Source organism: Desmodus rotundus, chromosome 3, assembly GCF_022682495.2.
Source record: "Desmodus rotundus isolate HL8 chromosome 3, HLdesRot8A.1, whole genome shotgun sequence".
In the NCBI taxonomy this organism is placed as follows: Eukaryota; Metazoa; Chordata; class Mammalia; order Chiroptera; family Phyllostomidae; genus Desmodus; species Desmodus rotundus.
In genome coordinates, this window is record NC_071389.1 from 198,809,549 (window position 1) to 198,826,239 (window position 16,691).

Consider the following 16,691-nt stretch of genomic DNA (forward strand, 5'->3'; position numbering starts at 1 on the left):
TGCAAAACCAGCTGCGCACAGAAGATTCTCCCAAAGAACAGAAGGAGCCCAAAGTGAAAGCAAATCTCCGTGGCTTCTGTAACCCGCCCAAGGAGGCAGGGAGGAAACGCTCGCACTGGAGTATGGAAGAAATTTGCTTTTTAATTTGTGCCAACGTCTAAGAAAGCGACACTTTATTTTGAGCCCATTAAGCGACCAGGAGCTGGGGATTTGTCGCAGAGGAAAAACTTTCCCAGCCCAATTTCCCAATGCAAATCTCAGCCCAGCGGAGCCAGAGCGCCCTCTTCGCGGGCGCGTCTCTGCAGCCGCCAGCGAGGAATAATCAGATTATGTAGCTGGGTTTTAAAAGATCACGGTTTGTCTCATTTTCCAGGGAAGTGTGAACAAAAAAAAAAAATTATTTTTCCTCCCAGGGCTCTGTTAGAGCTTCCATAACTTAATTCAGTGTTAAATGGGTGTAATTTGAGAAACTCGCGCATTATTTCTTAATTTCTGGAAGGCGAGTTTGCGTGCCTCTGCGGAGTTGGCCGTGCGTGTGGACAGATGCGCGGTGAAGGGAGGGCGCGCCCCAGGCGGGAGCGAAGGAGGCGGGCTGTCGGGGACGCGCACGGGAGCGCTCCATTCATGTCTGACGTGGGAAATGCGAAATGCGGGCGGGAGGTATTTGCATGTCATCTGGCTTCTGCTTTTCCACTTGGATGGCCAGGGAGGGGGAGATTCTGAAGGCTTGTTTCTGGAGGGAGAGCCTTGGGGCCTTCAGTGAAAATTTCATCTTCCACGGAGTGTTTGCACCCCTCCCCCGACTCTAGGCGGAGGCCTCAGAGGTTTGCATCCTGTCCGTGAGCATCCTTGTCCTTCCAGGGCGCTCCATTCCCAGTGACCTTGAGCACGTCATCAGCGTGCTCTGGGCCTCAGTGTCCCCCTCTGTATACGGGCAAGCAGACAAGCCCCAAGGCCCCTTACAGGCCACGCAGCAGCCACTCCCGGCTTCCCTCCACCACAGCGGAGCACACGGGCCTCCTCCCGCTGGGTCCCTGTATTCGCCCCTCCCCCCAACCATAATCTATGCAGAGTGGGGACTCCCATGCTGAAGCCCCTACCGGAACCGTCCCCACCACTACTCTCAGCCCCAGCCCTGCAGAACCGGAAAGCCCAGGTCCAGAGGGCAAGTTTTTGTCAGTGAGTGGAGAAGTCAAGAAGCCCATCAGAGCCGCCCCAAGTGTCCAGCCAGGGCAGAGCCAAGGAGAAGAGGGGGAGGGGCTTGTTTGGAGTGGGCCAAGCTGACTCCGGGGAGGAGGGACACTACCAGGGCCAGGCCCACGTCAGTCACCAAACACATCCAAGTCCTGGTCGTGTCTACGCAAGGAGCCGGGCGAGAGCCACAGCAGCAGCGAGGGGCACACCTCGTCCCCCAGCAGAGCACGGCCCAGGCTGGGCAGGGCTGCAGTGACTCTGCTGGAGTTCACTGGGTCCAAAGTGTCTGCGACCCCACCTTCTGGAAGAGTGTTTAGGCAGCAGGCCTCACTGTTCTTAGGGGCTGACTGTTGTTTCAGTAACTTCTAGAAAGAGCAGCTAGGCTGGGAAAAGCCTCTCGGGGGGTGGGCTTCTTGGTTCATTCTAAAATCGGTACGACTCTTCCGTGGGACTCGGAGGGGGGGAGCTAAAGCCACGCAGGCTGAGCTAACAGAGGCGGAGCCTCCCCAAGAGGAGAGGTGGGATCTTTCTTCTGAGTGTAAGACGGGCCTCACTCTGGGTCCGTCCAGAGTGGATAAGCAGGACAATGACCAGCATGTGAGACCCAGAGATCCTGACCTGCAGTGGCTCACTGCCCTGTGTCCAAAGAGCCCCGGGGACCGCCATCAAGCACGGGTCGGGCTCCAGGCGGTGTGGTGCAGTGGTTAGGAGTGGGGTCCTCCCTGGGCTATTTTAACCTCTCCGAGCCTATTTTCTCATGTGTACAACAGAATCAGTAATCACCAGCTTACAGGGGCGGCGGGAGGGTCCGTGAGATGAGGGGGCTCGGCGCCTGGCCAGCACCGTGCCAGCACGCAGGGGCGCAGCGGGCTTTCACCAGCAGGTGCCATCCTACGGCTTCACAGGTGCAGCCTCGCACGTGTGTCAGGGACACGACTGACAGACGCAGACAACAAAGCACCAGGTCTGTGTGCGCTTGCTTCCTCCCTTCCCAGAAGCCGAGGACCTGGCCGGAGGCACTCCCCTCGCACAGCACAGACGGAAGGGAGGAGAGGCTGGCCGGCTGTGACGGCTTATCCTAGAGATGGAAACCAGATTCCTTGCGTCCAAACTACCCCACCCTCTGCCTACCCCACCCACAAGCTCCCACCCACAGGTGGTGTAAGCCCCCAAGCTCCAACCCTGTCCTCCACCCTCCCCGACCCACCTCTGCTGTCTGAACCCTCCCCAAGCGGGGTGGTGGAGGCCCCAGCTCCCTTACCCTGGCCCCGGCTCCAGCTGCTCACTAGGCCAGCAGCCCTACCCCTGACACACCCCACCTCCCCTCCCTTCTGGCTGATTCATGCCTGCCTCTGGACCGGGCTCCCCGCCGAACCCTCCTCAGGCTCTCTGGGGCAGCCGCTCCCCACCTGTGCTCCGCCAAGCTGGCTTTCCCCAGGCCTAGCTCCAACCCCACTGACTAGCCGGGGGCAGTTTTCTCAAGAGCTGCCCAGAGCAGAGCTAAAAACGCCTTCAGCGGCAGACATGGTGGCTTGCTGAGCTGGCTGAAGGGGAGTGCAGGAATGGATGGACGGACAGATGGACAGTGGATGACCAAGGGAGTGGCTCTCAGAGGCCCCCTGATGTCCCTGCAGCAGCCTCACTCCCTCTCTCTCCCACTCAGGAAGGTCTGAGCAGCACAGGTTCTGTTCCCCCTCCTGTCCGGTCCAGCTGCCCCGATAAGACCCAGGCCGGGTGGGCTGGGAGCACGGGAGTGGGACACACACACACTCACACACCACACACGTTCTCACACACACATCTGCTCCAACACACACACAGCTCCAAGCCAGACGGCTTCCCCTCACCGTCCCTGGAAGGCAGTGCGATTCCGCCCAGATGCCTGAGACAGGGCCAGGAGCTCAGAGCACTGGTGACCTTAAAGGACAGGCAGGACCCTCACCTGGACTCAGCCTGCACCGGCAGGGGCAGCTCCGCCTGGCAGCATGGGACTCTCTGGCCACCTCTTGCCCTGCACTCCACTCCCAGCCAGGACAGGCACAGCCAACAGCCTCTCTGGAGACACGCACTGCTTACAGAGAGGGGTCTGTGCTGAGCGGTCACACAGCCGGGGGCAGTGGCGGAGGTGGCCCCCGATTCTGAGCAACCCTGGATTGTCCTGGGCCAACACCAGGACTTACGGTTATTCCGACTCTGGTTTTGAATGACATGGGTCCACCAAACCGCACCGCCTACCCAGAGGTGAGGGGTCTGCTGGGCTGCGCGCTTCCTGGCCGCACTCGGAGGGACAGCAGTGGTGCGGAGAAAGGGGAGGACCGCAGGCCGCCCTAGCCGGGGTCTGAACCGAGCCCCGCTGGCCGGCTGCACAGGATCTCAGTCGCAGCCAAGTGAGAGTCAAGGGCACCAGTGCCTGAGGATGTGTTAGTCACGTGGGGGTTGGGGGGCCTCGATGTAATCCTGGGAAACTGAGGCCCAGGGAAGGACCGGCAGCCGCCTGGGGTCACCCAGCCAGTAGCACATGGGCCTTACAGGGCTTCCTCAGGGTGACCTGGCAGCACCCTTCCGAGGTGGGAATGGCTCCCATGCTACTTTATCGGTGGGGAAACAGAGGCTCAGAGAGGTCAAGCTCCTTGCTCAAGGTCATGCAGCCAGGGGACAGGAGGCACTGGCAGCTCTTCACATCCCTGTCTGGGCTTCCTTGGGCACAAGCCATCACTAAGCCAGGAGATCAGAGAGGCCCAGAGCGGCGGGCAGAACGGAGGCTTACAGACGCACTCCCACGGCAGATTACATAACCCCCCTTCCCGGCCCCACCGCCCCAGGGGTGCCACGCGACAGCCCGCACTGAGAACCCGACCCCTGAGGGGCCGGCTGCACCGGCTCTTTCCAGAGACATCAGTTGGAGCCGCCAGGACGCGCTGGCTCTTTCCCTCCTTTCTTGTTTCCTCTGGCTAAGTAACAAATACTAATACTAATAATGATGATAATAATTGGAATATAACCTGAAGACGCTTGGGGTCTCGTTGTCATGGCAACCGCTTGCGCTAATGAGCTTCCGAGGCCGCCTCCGGGCCACCGGGCCCCAGGCGCGGGATCAATATTGAGTCCGCCCCGGGAGACGACGGCGGCTCCGCTGGGACCACACGGCGGGCGGGGAGCGAGGGGCGCGCACTTGAAGGGACCTTCCTGGTCGCCCGCGCCACCCGGCTGGGACCCCCGGGACCGGCCCCGTCTCCAGCGTGGCTCCGGAACCCTGTCCGGTGCGCTCGCGGCTCCCGGCGCGCGCGGGTCTCCCAGCTCGCTGCGCTCTCTGACTCGGTCCTCGGACTCTGGTCCCGTCTCGGACGCGGATTCCGGCCCCAGCCGCGGCGTCCGGGCACACTGCGCCCCGGACTGCTCCTCCGACCCGGGCCCCGTGCTCTCCAGGGTTCAGCGACCTCGACCTCTGCGAGCCCGGGCGCGGACCCCAGTGCCAGGGCACCGTCTGCCCGACACGGCTCCTGCCCCAGCCTCTCCCCATGGGCGTCCCCGGCCCCTTTTCAAAGCACCCCGGACCTCCAACGCACCGACCCGGCCTCCCCAAGTGCGCCCACCCCTCCCGCCCCGGGCTTCCGCACCTCTTCTCAGAAGCCAGGGCGCCGAAGACACCGCCCCCAACTCTCCGGGACCCTCCTCCTCCGGGAGCTCCGCCCTCCGGCCCCTTTCCCAAAGCGCTGGGACCCCGGCCCCGCGCGCCCCCGCCCCCGCCCCCGCGTAGCCCCCGCCCAACCCTCCCGGGGCGCGGCTCACCTCGTGCCCGCCGCCTCGCTCGTCGCTCCGCAGCCGGCAGCCGCGCCTGCGGGGCTGAGCCGCCTGCTGGGGCCCGGGGCCGCCCACGCCCCCGCGGTGCCGCCTCTGCCGCAACAGTTGTCCCGACTCCGGGGGCTGCGGAGACTCGGGGGCTCCCGGCCGGCGCCGGGAAGGCGCCCGCTCCTAGGCTGGCGGGGCGCGGAGCGGCGCCGGGGCTCCGGCTCGGGCTCGCGCTGGGGCTCGGGCTGGTGGTCCGGCTGCCGGCCGCATGCCCCTTCGCCCGCTCGCCCGCGGCTACTGGGCGGCCCGCGCCGCCCGCCCGCCCGCCGGCCCTGCGCCCCGCGCCGCGCCCGCCGCCGCCGCCGCCGCGTTCATGCTCGCCGGGCCCTGCGCTCGCCGCCGCCGCCGCCACTTCACTCTTTGCCGCTGGTCGCTCGCTCGCGCCCTCTCTGCTGCCCCCTCTCCGAGCTCGCGGCTCCCAGCCGGCCGGCCCCGCCGCCGCGCCGCGCTCCCCCTCTCTGCTGCGCCCGCGGCGGCCTCTCTGCCTCTCTCTCTCTCTCTCTCTCTCTCTCTCTCTCTCTGTGTCTCTCTCTCCCTCTCTCCCTCCCCCCCACCTCCTCTCATTTTTCCTTTCGCAATCTCTTTTCTTCTCGCGCGCGCTCTCTCCCTCTTTGTGCTTCTCTTAATATTTCTTTAGCAACCTCTCCCTCGTTCCTGCCGCGGTTCATCCTTATCGGCATCTTCCTTCCTTCCTTCCTGGCTTCTTTCACTCCTTTCTCTCTACTTTTTCCTTTCTTCCTCTCTCCTCCCCTTTTCTTCCTTTGCTCCGTTCCTTCCTCTCTCCTTCGTTCCTTCTTTCTCTCATCGTCTCCACCCTCCCACCCCCCACCCCCGCCTCTGGTCCTCTGTCCCCCCAGGCCCACCCCGCTCACCTGCCTCGCTCCTGATGGCTCCCCAGCCCTGGGCCAGACTGGACTCCAGGGACTCACCCAGCCCCTCCTGCGTCCTGCCCCAGGGTAGCCCCACCCTGCCGCGCCTCCCCCAATGGTTATTGTCAAGCCACAAATTCCTTCCAGTCTGACCCTGCCCGAGGTCAACATCAGGGTCGCACTGGCGTGGGAGAATTCTTCTCATCAGGCAAGTCCCTCTGTCCACTTTCCTAGGGAAAAGCTCCGCTCCTCGGACCACAGCAAGACCATTGCTTGGGCCTCCTCTCCCGCTCTAGCCTCCTCCTCACCTCTCCTCCCAGCTGCCCCCATTCCTGGGGCCCCTCACTTCACCCCTCACCTGCAGCACAGGACTGTGCTAAACTCACTGTGTGGCCTCAAGCCAGTGAGCCAACCTCAGTAAACCTGTTTTCCCACCTTCTGTCCCTGGCCCAGTGACCTCCAGGGGTAACGAAGGTCGTGGAGAGGCCACACTGTAGTCTCTTGAAGGACCCCACAGAGGGACAGTCGTTCGGGAAGGGGGAGTCGGTGTGAGTGCCTAGGAGGGCAGGTCACCGGGAATCCCTCACTGCCCTGGATGGGGCTGCGATTACAGGGAACTGGGTGAGCCCTTCCTTCCTGCATGCTGTGTTACTGATTCCTCACCACAGCACTGGGTGGGGCCCCCCACCTTACAGACGGGGCCACCCAGCGCAGTGAGGTCCCCTGCGCAGGGAGCAGAACTGGGATTGCAGCTCAGACCCCTGACCTTGAAGCCCAGGACTCAGTCCCAGACCCCAGCACTTCGCTGGGGCACCTTCCTCCTCGCTGAGACAGCCCTTCGAGGACGACCTTTCACCTTCGGACTCCAGCGCAGATGGCACTGGGATCTGGATGGGTGCCTGGGGGACCCAATTGGAGGATGGGGTGGGAAAGCGCCAGGGTGCCCCCTGCAGGAGTCTACGCCTGTGGGGTGCCTCAGTTTCCTATCTGCACCCCAGGAATCCATGCCCCTTCTCTCCTCCAATGGACATGGGCTGAGCAGGTGTGCTGGGCTGGACATTAAATCCACCCTGGTAGACCGGACGTGGGCCCTGCTGTGGGGACCGTCTTCAACCAGGGGCAGAGGGTGCCTGTGAACCCCTCAGCACGGTGAGGCCCAGGCTGCAGCCCCAGCTGGTCCTTGGCCGGGGGAAGGGCAGAGGGGTGCTGTCCAGTGCCTAGGCTTGTGGATTTGGGGCAAGGCGGTACTGCGCGCTCGCCAGCCATGTGACCTTCAGCGTGGCACAGAAACCCCCAAATGCCAGCTTTCCTCTCCACGGTGAAGGTCGCAGCAGTGCCTCCCTCACCGACGTCGCCAGAATCAGTGAGCTGGGGGGTTACATGATGTACTGCCCCCCCCCACACCTGCAAAACGTCCCTGGATGGGGCCCCACAATCGTCCCGTATTAGAGAGGGGACAGAGGAGCAGAGAGGTGAAGACACAGGGCAGAGGTCCTTGTGCTCTAAGGGACGGGGCTTGGGGTGAGAGGTGACCGTCCCCTGAGCTCTCTGCTGGCAGGAGCTGGGTTCTGGGGTCGTTCACCAGTCACCGTGTGTAGTGTGTGTGCGTGCACGTGGCACACGTGTGCACACAGTGTATATATGGTATGGGGGGTCCCCACGTGTGAGGGATCTGTGCACCTGTGTGTGTGCATTCAGGGCGTGTTGGAAGCTTCCTCATTCAGGACACCCCCCCACCACCACCGCCGCCGTGTCACCGAGCAGGCCTCTGTGCCTGTCCTGGATTCAGGTGCAGTGCTGGACACCCAGAGATGAGACAAGAGCTCACTGCCCGAAGGAGCGCACCCCTGGGTGGGAGACACATGGGAGGTCATACCTCCATCAACACGCACTTCCCACAGGCTGAAACCCAGTCTCTCGTTCCTGGCTTCCACAACCCTGTGCCCACTCCGCCCAGCCTGCTCTGCAGCCAGGTGCCCCAGCCTCATTAAGCCCACTAGTCTCTGGGGGCCAGGTTGGCCCCTATGTGGGCTCCTCAGCCCTCTGAGATGTGCCTGCTGTGTGCCGGGCTGGCTGGCTCCCTGCACTGTGCTCCAGGCCCCCCTGCCTCCTGCCCTGTACCTGTACACAGCTACTTTGCCTCCCCGAGCCTCAGTTTCCTCATCTGCAAAATGGGAGTGATTCCACCCACCTCAAAGGGCCAACCTCAGGATTGCATGAGAGACTGTGTCAAACAGGAAGCTGTCCTGCTGATTGTCCCAAAGTAAATGCACGCCGGGCACTTAGTAGGTATTTCATCGGCATCGATTTCCCTTCTGTTCTCTGTTCTTTCAGGGTGGGCAGGAGAAAGCGGGGGCTTTGGGGTTTAACCTCAGCCTGGCCACTGAGCAGCTGCATGACCGCAGGCAAGTTCATCAGCTGCTCCAACGCCTGTGCACTGGCTTCCTGCGGCTGCCGTAACCAATGATCACAAACGCACGTGGTGGCTTCAAATGATGCTCGTGGACTGCCTCACAGAAACCCCAAAGCCAGATTCACGGGGCTGACGTCACAGTGTCGGCAGGACCACCTCCCTGGAGGTTCGAGGGGAGAGTTCTTCCAGCCCCCGGTGGCTGCAGGCCTCGGGCTCGTGGCCACATCCCTCCGCCCTTCAGGGCCAGCACCTTCCTGTCTCTCTCTGGCCCGCCTGCTCCTTCCAGAAGGACACCTGTGGGTGCATTGAGGGCACCCTGGCTAATCCAGGACATTCTCCCATCTCAAGATCCGTGACTTAATCACACCTGCAAAGCTCCATTTGTCTTCTTGCTGTAGAGGGAGCATCCCCAGGTTCCAGGAGTAGGACAGAAGCTTTGGGGTGGGGAGCATTTTCAGCCTTCCGCACTGGTGCATCCAGGGACAGAGCAGGGCGGGCCCAGGGGGCCTTAGGGGTGACAGGCAGGGGCACTGGCTTCCGTGGAGCCTTCAGCAAACGGGTTGTCTCTGCCCTGGGCTGGGCTGTGCTGGAGGAGAAGGGGCGGTGATGGGGGTGCAGGTAATTACATAGACCGCCATGAGAACCGTCACCACGCTGGGCTCCTCATCCCCCCGGCGCCTTTAATCCTTCCCTATTTACTATTTCTCTGCCTTCGGGAGGACTGCTCCCCCGCAATCGGCGCGGCCCCCCCAATGGGCGGGCGGCCTGGCGGCTGACTCACGCGCTGTGCTGTCGGTGAAGAGCAGCCTTTTCAAAGGGCTGGCTGGGGAGGGAGCTAAATTTAAAGCCAGGCTTCCCGAGAAGATCACCTGCCACGTCAAACTCACTGCCATTTAATCCGAAGGTGGGGGCGCGAGGCATTCCACCGCAGCCTGGCCCCAGATCCCAGAGGGAGGGAGGAAGGGAAGGGGGAGGCACTGAGAGGCTGAGACCCCGGGGTGGGCATGGGGCAGGGGGTCACAACTGCTGGCCTCCAGACTCCGTGTCACCTTCTCCCTGTCCCCATCTTCAGGAAGCCATCACCCTCCCAAGGACCCCCAAGTTCCACCTCCTCCCTCTAAGATGTTAGGGTTCCAGCCCTAAGCCCCTATTCCCGAACCGAAGACACATGGAATCAGGCTGTGGGAGGTTTTGAAAACGCCCACCAAAGACACCCATCGAGGGTGTGGCCAAGCCAGGACAGGCACAGCTGGTGTGGCCCAAGGGCCTGTTTCCCCCACCCACCTCTTGGAGCCTGTTTCCTTATCACACTGCAGCTGCCTCTTGGACCCGTGTTCACCCCAAGGAGAGAGGCCCTGAGCTGGGGAGACTGGGCCTGGGGCTCCTGGAGGGCAACAGGAGCCCACACGCTGCCAGGCCTCTGCCTCCCAGCCCTGACCTCGAGGTGGGAGGCTGTGAGCTGCTCTGTTCCCCTGCTCTCCCCACTGGCCCCTGGAGCTACAGGCCACAGTAAGCTCTGGCCTCCTGGTGGCTGCAGGGCCAGGCCGCAGGGACAGCAGGGCGTCCCAGGGGTTAGGGACGCCTGCTCTGGGCCAGAGCGCTGAGTTTTCACCCCACCCCACCACAGCCTGGGCTGCGCTCTCAGCCTGTCCACCCCTCTGTGAGCGGCAGCTCTTCGCTGCTCGGGGCCAGGCGCGTAGCAGATGCGCAGTACGCAGAAGCCACTGCTAGGGCCGTGGATTTGTGATCAGTTCTGGGGGGCTGGGACATGAGATGTGATGAGCTGGTTGCTGGGTCCAGGAAGCCCCTCCTGAGGCCAGATGCAGAGCCTGGGGCCTCCGCAGAGCCTCCTCCTCCCCTGCCCGCTGCCCTCGGGCCACAGGGTGTGAACACAGTTTCTTTTCTGGACCCGGCAGGAGGCCTGGTAGGGCCACTGACAATCCTTGCAGCCCAGAGGAGACAGGGCTTCCTGCGGTAGCATCGGAGGTGCAGGTACAGACCCAGACCTTCCCCTTGGTGTTACCCAGGATCACAGTAAGTGGCCAAAGAGGTTTTGCAGATGTAATTAAGATTGTCAGTTGACCTTAAGACGGATTATCCTTCGCACCTAACCTGATCACACAAGCCCTTTAAAAGCAGAGCGTTTTCTCCAGGTGGGGCTGGTGGTGGAGGGAGCCAGAGAGGCCAGCACGAGGAGGGATTCCACAGGAGGCAGGCTGCTGCTGAGATGGGGGTGGGGTCGCAGGGCAAGGAGGCGAGAGCAGCCCCCAACCAACACCCAGCACGAGAGCGCTGGGGACCTCAGTCCGGAAGCCACCAGAAATGGCACGCTGCTGGCAGACTCCAGGGGGCTGGAGAGGCCTCAGAGCCCAGCTTGGCTGACGCCAGAGAGCTCGCCGAGCCCACCCAGACCTCTGACCTACAGGGACGTGATAATGAATGGCCATTGTTCTAAGCTGCAAAATCTGTGTAGCAATAGGAAAACCATACTCCTGCCAGTGACTTCCTTTTTCATGGGGTGAGACCCTTACAGCCCACCCCTCCCACAGCAGACCCGGCGGTGGTCTTTGCACAGCACAGCCCGGACCTAGCCACCCCCCTGCCTGCAGACCTGCCGTAGTCACGCCTTCCAAAGAAGTCAGAGACCTTCGTTTGGCATTCAAGGCCCTCCGTGTTCTGATCGCTGCTCCCCTCCCCCCAGCCCCACGACTGGCCCTGCCCACACCTGCCACACTCCCCAGGGTCCACCCAGGTTCAGAGAGCAGGTCCCTCTTCAGACACCAGTGGCGGGTCATCACGGTTTCCTGTCTGTAAGGACAGCGCCTGCTTGCTCGTGGGTGTTTCTTACTCTTGGAATACACCTGCTAGAGCTGCCTGTGTGGGTATCAGGGGCGTGCTGCCCATGCCACACGGTCCCATCAGCCTGCAGAAGGCTAGCAGCAAGGACTCTGCTATGCACTTGGGCAGCTGGCGACCACCATGGCTCCCAGGCAGACAGGGAGACTGGGAGACTCCAGGAGGCTGCCCTCACAGCCCTACCTGCCCCTGGCCCTGAGGCTCAGAGCCTGCTGGCGTCCAGGAGTCAGGAAACACTGTGGGAGTGGGGGGGGCGGTCTGCCTCAGAGGAGCAGCAGGAGCCAGGAGGGGTTGGGGGGTAACCCCCTGCACTTCCCAAAGCTGCAAACAGAGTCCCATGGACTCAGTGTGTCCCTGGCCTCCTCGAGCCTCAGTTTCCTCACCTGTCCACTGTCACTGGTAATAACCTCCTCTTGGGTCACGCCGGGCTCTGGAGTCGGTCCCTTAGTGCATCGTGTGTATTAAGTTAGGATGAGTGTGTGGGGTAGGCGCTGTGCCCCAATCTGTCCTTATAAGTCTCACAGGTGAGACAAGACTGGAGGTCACACACTGTGTCACCAGCTCCAGGGTCGTGGGGAGACCTGGTGAATGAGAGAGCCCTGGCTTCACCGCCACATGTCCTAGGCTTGACTTTGGGCTCCCATGTGCCTGATGTTGGCCTTGGGCACATTGGTTTTCTCCTCTCTGAATCAGGCATCGGACGGCCTCAACCTCGGGCTCACAGGAGGCGTGGCCTGAAGGCAGGCAGGGAGATTCTACTAGGGGAGACCCCCACCCATCCCTCGGACCCCCAGCTTGGTCTTCCCCGGGGCACTCACCCCCACCCCAAGCCTCCTGGCATCAGCTTATATGGGCGGTGACAGCATCACTTCCCTGTGTTAGTCCGGGTTAGGACCCCGCAGCAGCTGGCGGCCCCCACGGGCTCGCTGCGAGCCATGGCTGCTTCTCCAACCTGGTGCGTAGATGATGAGAATTAATATGATGCAAACTGGTAGGCTGAGCCAGGCACCCCGAGCTGGAGGCCTAATTCCCACATAGCCCGGCGCTCCCGCGGGCAGGCGCAGCCGTGACAACAGCCACAGCGTTAATCAGTGTAATTGGCACACACGCCTCTTTGGTCCTGTGCCCTGTGCACCGTTTATACCCGGGAGAAATGCGGGGCGGGGGCAGGGAGCTGCCCTCAGCTCAGAGCTGCAGCGAGGGGGCCCAGAGAGGTCGTGGGTGGGCCTGAGGTCACCCTGCTCTGAGGGCGGGCAGGTGGGGGAGAAATCTGTGGACTCAGAGAGGGACCTTTTGATGGCCCCTGGCGGCCCCTTCTCCGGAGCCTCTGTGTTAGGGGCTGGGGTGGGGACTTCGTTCTAAAGACGAGTCGTGTTCAATCTCCAGGGCCGGGCGGCCTAGGTCAGAGCAGGAGTCTGGTCTTTGCAGCTGTGTGGCCCTGGACAAGTCGCCTCACCTCGGAAGTTGTCTACCTTTTGTTTAGAATTAATTTGACGGCTGCTTCTCTGTCCTCCCTGCCTGGGCTGAGTGCATAGTATCAGCTCAGCAAGTGTATGTCCAACTGATAAACGGCGAGGCTTCTGCTTATCGGGTGCTCAGTGCCTCACGGCGCCGCTTGGATGGGCTCCCTGAACCCCACAACCGTCCTAGGAGTTGCTTCTATGCATTCCTCTTTGACAAAACAGGCCCAAAGAGATTAAGCGACTTGCCCAGCGTCACACAGCTGGGAAGTGGTAGAACTGGGATTCGAACATGGGTCTGCCCCTGCCCTGGGCCCAGGCACTCGACCTCCCTGGATTGGGAGCACGCCCTGGCTCTGCCTGCCCAGGCCTCAGTTCCCCCACCTGCTCTGGCTGGGCCCCTCCGGCTCAGACCGTGTAAGGCGCTGGCAGGCTCAGCCTAGTGCTGGCTTCTTGCGGGCTTGGTCCAGGCATGGGGAGGCAGGTTGTCTGGGGTTTGACAGCTCAGGGCCCGTGGCTGAGGTCGGAATTCCAGGGTTCTTTGATTTTGCTCAGCGGCCTCTCTGAATGTTGTAAATTGTTTGGCTTGGCCTCGAGAAGCAACCTTTATTATTGCAAAATCTCGTGTTTCCGCGGAGCTCAGGGAAAGGGGAGCCTTGGGTGGTGGGTTCCAGCATCCGTCTGAATTCCGTTCTGATGAGGCTCTGGCTGTGGGGAAGCTGGCCCTGGCCCCGGCTGCAGGGTGGAGTCCCTGGCCCTGGCCAGGTAGTCCCCCCCCCCCCCCGCCCCCGTCCGGCTGCCTGCCAACCGCAGCCCGTTCACTGGTCAACATCTGAGATGAATCAGAACCCCCAAAGGGCAGCTCAGGGGCCTGCCAGGGTGTGGCTGGGGTGAGGAGGATGGGGGGGTATCTGTGGCCATGGGCTGGGACACCCCACATACCCAGTCCAGGGCTGCCCTGGATGACCGGTTCCTTGGAAGGCGGGGAGGGGAAAGGCAACTCCAGCTTCTGGAGCCCAGACACACCCACCCCATGTCAGGCCTGGGGCTTTGCAAACATTACTTCATGCGCCCCGCCGGCCCCCCATAAGCTAGGCACCGTTATCTCTGCCACATTGCAGCTGAAGAGAGGGAGGATCAGAGAGGTTAGTACCTTGCCCAGGGTCACACAGCAGGTGGGTGGAAGCTGCTGCCTGCCTGGGCTTAGAGTTTCAGGTTCAGAACCATTTACACCAGCATCACTTTCCTGATCAGAGAGAACACGGCCTCAATTCGGGCTCCAGGAGGTGCCTTTGTGCCAGCCCTCCTGCCCTGGACCCAGACCACAGGAGGGTCAAGCCCTCTGCTGCCCGTTTTAGTCACACCTTGCTCTAAGTTCTCCCCAGAACACGATGCCTGGTACTGGAGGCCAGGCCAGAGAGCGCATGGGCTGCCTTCTGCCTCCCAAGTACTATGAGAGGGTCCTGGGGAGCCACCTGCAAAGATGGAACCCAGGGACCAGGGCATGAGCCCCAGCTGCAGATGAGGAAACTGAGGCTCAGAAAGCCCCCGTGGCTGGCCCAAGGCCACCAGCAGAGACAGCCTTCTCACTGCCTTGGTGTCCCATTTCACTGCGGACATCCCAAAACGAGCCCCAGGTTCAGAGTCGGACCCTGAGCCCGCCTCACATCAGCAGACAGTCTCAGACAAGTCGTTTTCCCTCTCTGAGCCTCGATTTTCTCATCTTCGAAAGGGGGACAATAGTTGCTACCTTTCAGGGAACCTGAGAAAAATGGTCAGCGGTGGCCGTAGTAGTAAGTGCCTTTGCACAGTCTGCACACAGTAGGGACTCTACCTTGCTATCCCCGACCTCTGTCCCCACTAGTGGCAAATGCCTGCAGTTGCTATGTCACTGCTCAAACACCAGCTCCTCCATGATAAGCACCTATTGTGTGTGAGGCCCCTCCTCTGCCCAGGAAAGCTGAGGCCCCATCCTCCACCCACTAGGGGATACCCGAGCCAGCTTGGGGACCTGCACATCAGTGGGGAGGGGAGGAAGCAGCGGCACCATCAACACAGCGGGGAGTCGGGAGGGCAATGGCTCCAGCTGGTTGGCTGCTGGGGACCCCCCAGAGGTGCTGTCCGACGGGCTGGTGTCTGCAGATGCCCTTGGCCGAGGCTCGCCCCAGGACATGGAGTGCGAGGTCAGCAGGATGGGGTCAGTGCCAGGGGCACAGGGACCAGTCTGTGTGGAGACGCTGTCCCTGACAACACATCTGTCCTGGTCGCCGGCTCCAGCCCCTCAGCCCCTCCCCCCAGTGCCCGCGAGTGCTGGGGGTCAAGGCTCACTGTCTCCTGCGTGGACACGGGCAGTAGCCAGCCAGCTTCCTGACTCCGTCCTCTGGCCCGCCGGGCCGTCCTCCGAGTGGGAACCAAGGGGATCTATGTGACACCTACCCTCCTACGGCTCCCAAGTGCCTTCAGGATAAAGTCTGACTCCCCCGGCTACCAAGCTCCCTCTCCTGCCACCGACCGCTGCCGGCTGGCTCAGTCTCTGGTCCTTCCTGGACATGCCATTCTTCCATGCCACCAGGTCCCAGCTCTCTCCGTGTCTCTTCAGGGACCCAGAACATTCATTCCTTCCTCCTGGAAGCCTGCTGTGAGCCCCGCTGGGTCTCGAGTCCTCTGGGCTCCCTGCCCATCACAGCCCTGGTCACCACAAGTGACACTATCAGCCTGTGCTTCTGTCACCACCAGGAGCTCCCCCGAGGCCTGCCCTGGGTCCCACCGGCTCAGCATGAGCTGTGTAACTGTTTCTGACTGACCCTCGCAGCTGCCGGGACGCCCTGCCCCGCCCGGCCACGTCTGCAGCTGGGCACCGGCGCCGTATTTTATTAATCAGCACACTTAGCACTTGCCTTGCACTTTTCGTCCTCAGCTCTCTGCGTGCGTCCTCAACTTTAATTAATTCTCCCCACGCCCCAACTCAGCTGCTCTCCCCACGGCAGACAGCGACGAGCGGAGCCCACAGTGTGGTTAGGAGCCCCTATTCTGCACCCTCTGGGCCCCTCCCAGTTTTAACCCTCTGTCCTCTGGTCCGACAGGTAGACGAGGCCTTCAGCAAGGAGTGGTAGTTTATTATTGTTATTATAAAAACCACACACACACTTGCTGTCTCACAGCTTGAATTTGTCATGAGAAAAAGTACCAAGTTCATTTTTTCAGAGGTGACAGAAGCAATCCAAAGGGGCAGTGGGTGGAGCAGAGCAGCACTGGAGCCTGGCTGGCTGGGTGCCCTAGGGTTGGCGAGGCCCCTGGGAATCGCAGTTTTAGGCAAGTCTCCCTCTTCCAGGAAGCCTCCCCTGGTTAGTCTACTCAGATTGGCCTTTTCTGCTTTCCTCTGGAGTTTAGGGCAGAGATCCTCGTTCTTATAGGTGACTGCTCTGTGTTGGCCTGTTCTTCCCAATGACACAGAGTCCTGTGTTAGATTCAAGGTTTCATGCCTCTGCATCCTGGGAGAGGAGCAGAGGACTGGGCACTCAAGTAAATGAGCACTTGTGGATGGATGTGTGGAGGAATGCGGGAATGAGTGAAAAGATGGCAGGTAAGTGGATGAAAGGGTGGAGGAGGAATAGATGGGTGGATATGGGTAGGTGAGTGATAGGATAGATGGATGGATTGGGGTGTGTGGGTGGATGAATGAATGAATGGAAGGGGGGTTGGAAAATGGGGGGAAGGATGAGTGGATGGATGGAAGATGGATGGATGATGGATGGATGGATGATGGATGGATGATGGATGGGTGGGTGATGGATGGATGGATGATGGATAGATGATGGATGGATGGATGATGGATGGATGATGGATGGGTGGGTGATGGATGGATGGATGATGGATAGATGATGGATGGATGGATGAGTGGGTGGATGGAAGATGGATAGATGATGGATGGATGGATGATGGATGGATGATGGATGGGTGGGTGATGGATGGATGGATGATGGATAGATGATGGATGGATGGATGAGTGAAAGGATGGATGATGGATGGATGATGGATGGATGGATGAGT

At 61.4% G+C, this 16,691-nt stretch overlaps 1 protein-coding gene across 4 annotated transcripts in view; it reads right to left on the bottom strand.

Annotated features, from left to right (window-relative positions):
• The window catches only part of SHISAL1 (shisa like 1), a 108,811-nt gene that overhangs the window by 51,053 nt on the left and 41,067 nt on the right, over positions 1-16,691 (bottom strand). For 2 of the 4 annotated variants that reach the window (XM_053919674.2, XM_053919676.2), the window contains exon 1: positions 4,984-5,478. The exons of the other annotated variants lie outside the window; for them this stretch is intronic. The gene's annotated coding sequence lies outside the window, so the exon portion shown is untranslated. Of the gene's footprint in view, positions 1-4,983; positions 5,479-16,691 lie in introns of those variants that run through there. 4 annotated transcript variants of the gene reach the window in all.